Below are 3,840 nucleotides of genomic sequence, written 5' to 3' on the forward strand. Positions count from 1 at the left end.
ACAGACTTACACACTATGTTTGACCACAGACCAGAACAATGCAAGCACCAAAGGATCGAGAGACAGCAAAAAGACCTAGAGGCTTCTGGGCAGCAGGCATCTCTTCATTCCTCTCACCATGGCCATGCTGCTGCCCAGCCTCACAGGAGGTCAAGCCTTACCCAGTCATGGCTCTGCAGTGGTTATTGATGTAATGTAAAAATTGACTCTATTGTAAAATAGCACTGATCAAAGATAATCTGTATTTTATCTAAACATGTTGAAACCACAAGAAACCAGATAACTTGAGCTGCTCTATGCCTTGACTGCCATATCCTCAGTGACAGATAAGTTTTGGGAGCATCTTTCCTTCCCAGTCTTTTTGAAAATTGTGTCCAATGTTTTGATGGATGTGAACTGCTGAATAACACAAAGTGCAGTTCAGCATTCTAATCTCCGTTATTAATACATAGATTAAAATTATATTCCATTAGCAAATTGGCCGGATATATTAAATTCCTTTTGCTTGCAGTGAAATTCATTAGCTTGGCAAAAAAATGACCTTTTCCATTTCAAAAGAAGTAAGTCAATTTTAGTGCTTCAGTCATAATCGTGGAAAACTCTCCCTTGGAAGAATTTACTAGTGGCTAAGTGCCATTATACATTGAAGGATGCCACTCAAATTGACTTCAAGTATGCTTAGACTCCTAGAATTATGCACATTAGGACAAGGAACAACATGAGATGTAGGTCTGTGACCTGCAGGACCTAACCATCATTCCTGTTTCATCCACACAATCTATTTTAGCACTACTTCTCCTTTTTGTGTACAATATCCCAATTATTTCAGAAATTCATGATAAAGATATGTTTCTATGATATCATTCATATGATAAAGATTTTGTTTCTAATTGCCATTGCATATCTACTTTATAGTATTGTATATTCATGTCTTTTAATTAATATGTTTTTCATAATTAATATTGTGTATTTCCACTTAATTAGTGTATTTCCATCTTAAATATGTCCTCTCATTAATCTTTGTATATAAAGATAATATGACTCTTAGCTTCCAGTACAGAGTGATTTTCTACCACCAGATATTTTTCAATGAGATGGTTTTGCACTAAAGTACAAAGTTGAAATATCAGCAGTGTTTTTCTGTGCTTTGAGTGTTTGAGGCAGAAATCTATTACCCACAGGACTAAACCTGCTAATTTTTGGGCACTGCAAGAGTCTTTCTTTCCCAGTTTCTGTCAGATTTTAAATGTTTCCAGGATCATACAGTTTGAAGTAGGATTTCTTTCACTGAACATACTAATGTGTGTTTTCCCACGTTCATATTAAATTCTTTAGGCCTGTATAACCTCAGAAAATGGTCTTTTCAAATCCTTTTCCATCTTGAGACCCATTGTATCATCATTCCTCTGCTCTGCATGAGAGGTTTCCACATCTTGCTTGCAATTCTACTTCTTCCATCTCATTACCCACATTTCCTGCATTAGTCCACAAACAACTTCATTGTTTCCTTTTGACCACACAGTGTTTCCTATGTCAATTGAATATAGCCAACCTGATCAATTCTTTCATTCACAGAAACACTTTTTTCGCCTCCCTTTCTCTCCACTACTTTATTCTCTAGCATAGCCTTATATCACATCCTCATTTACATTGACTTTACCTTTTATTTAATAACACCAGTTGTTTACATAGACTATGTGTCTCTCAATCACAACATGTCCCCTGCAACCTAGATGGATGTTTTTCTTTATCTGTTTTTCTAGTCTTGATTGCTGAAGGTCAGTGCTCCAGACAGTCATGTGCAAACTCACCCCTGGGAATTATGCTCTTTCTGGGAACATTTCCTGAAGGTTGAAACACCCAGAGTCCTTAAGCAGAGTTTCCTAGGCAGGGTTTTGCTGTGCTTTTGGCCAGAGCTGGCCTGCACATGGCATTTTGCCTATCATGTAATGTAATGTGATGAAACCGTTCATTAATGTTTCCATTGCAACCATCAGCACAACATTAATTTAAGGATTTTTCTTGTTTTTTTTTTAATCTGTAGAATCATGGACTTGCTTTTTTTCAAAGTTACAAGCTACAGAATATCAGTGGTCTTGTCTTAAAGCATGCTTCAGTGTTTCAAAGATACGAGTGGGAATTAAACTACTAATTGCAAAAGAGACCAGAGTATTATGGCCTCAGGGAAATGTCTACGCCGTTCAACACTCTTAGAAAACCTCAGGCTGCACTTGTTCCATAAGGGAACACCTCAGTGCCCTGGAAAACAAACCAGTATGCCTTATTTTCCCCACCCATGAGTGGACAGTATTGTTCATGTATTTTTTCAAAGCATTTGGGGGATAAATACTCTGTATATTTGGCATGTGCCATTGTTTGGCAATGCCATTAGCATTTGGAAAGCCACCCATTTGTATCTTTTCCTGTGATGATCAAACTCTTAATAGGCCTATAAAAGCACAGAATTAGTTTTCAATTCACTATTTTTTTGTATTTCTAAATAATTATATTTATAATATATTCAATGCCCAGGATGACTTCATGTCCCTCTACAAAGGGGAAAGCTATCAGACCCAATCTCCAGTGGGTTCACACAGAAGTGGATCACAGCTGCAGTCCCTAGGTGTGGGAGTTCCTGACTCAGTGCATTTTGTGCTCCTTATCAAACTCACAGCCCCTGTTCCAGTGTGGCACCCCAAGTAAAAGGTCCTTGGGGTCTGCAGGAGGGAATTTCACTGGATGTAGATTATCCTGGAGCTCTTGTGACTGTGAGTACAAGGGGGAGATTAATGAAATGAGAGCTCTATTTCCAACACTGAAGCCAGGATTTGGGGTAGCCACTGTGACCACACTGATGGCTGGGGTGTGGGCCAGATCCCATTTTGCCAGGGCCACCTCATCTCTGTGGGGCTGTGCTTGTGAGACAGAACCTCAGGTGATGCTGAGTGATAATAAAATAAACGTCTTTATTTTTAATAGATGGACAAAACAGACCCAAAACCAGACAGTGTTTTCCTGAAATGCATGGACGTTATTGAATACAATACAAATGAAGTTAAAACATATATATCTATATTATGCTTCCTATCTGCTTTGTTAAGTATAGTCTTAATATAGCATTTCTGACACAGACAAAAATATACTTTTTTTTTTTTAACTACATCCACAAATACTGCCCTGATTAATAGCAGACTTACAATAACTTACTAACTGCACATGGAACTTGACCAATACACTTGAAGGGCAGAAGGAAAAATGAATAACAGTTTTTTTCCTATGATACTTCTATTTGAACGCCTAAATTCTTGTACTATATGAAAATAAAAGACTAAATCAGACTTTATTTGATCCACTTAATGTTTACATTCAGTTCAGGTTCACAAAAGTATGGTTTGTTTATAATACGTATATCATCCCATTTGGACAAGTAGAGATGAAATAACTTTTTTGACATGTCAGCTATGTTATCAACCTTGATTTTATGAACACATCTCATGCAACGGAGGAAAAAAACCCCTGTCAAATAAATGTTATCCACAAATGTTAAGAATATGAAAGTATAATGTATGATTGTGTTATGAATAATTTATCTTAAAATTGTAGGCTCAGAAACAATAACCTCAGTGTCTGAAAATGAGCTGTTTGCTTCACTCATTATAAATCCAATTGACTGCACAGTACTACTGTCCACAAATTGCAAAAGGGGAGAAAGACTGATAATTCCCCTGAAAATAAAATCTGCTTAAAGAATCACATCCTGTTGGCATTTTGCTTGTGGAAGTAACATAGTTTTTGTTTATTTGTTTGTTTGGTTTGGTTTTTGTTTGTTGTTGGTTTGGG

At 37.0% G+C, this 3,840-nt stretch overlaps 1 long non-coding RNA gene across 2 annotated transcripts in view; it reads left to right on the forward strand.

The window, feature by feature from the left end:
- LOC135293590 (uncharacterized) overlaps positions 1 to 3,840 on the forward strand; it is a 28,032-nt gene that overhangs the window by 23,667 nt on the left and 525 nt on the right. The window lies entirely within an intron of this gene.

The sequence above is a fragment of the Passer domesticus genome, chromosome 2, assembly GCF_036417665.1.
Source record: "Passer domesticus isolate bPasDom1 chromosome 2, bPasDom1.hap1, whole genome shotgun sequence".
In the NCBI taxonomy this organism is placed as follows: Eukaryota; Metazoa; Chordata; class Aves; order Passeriformes; family Passeridae; genus Passer; species Passer domesticus.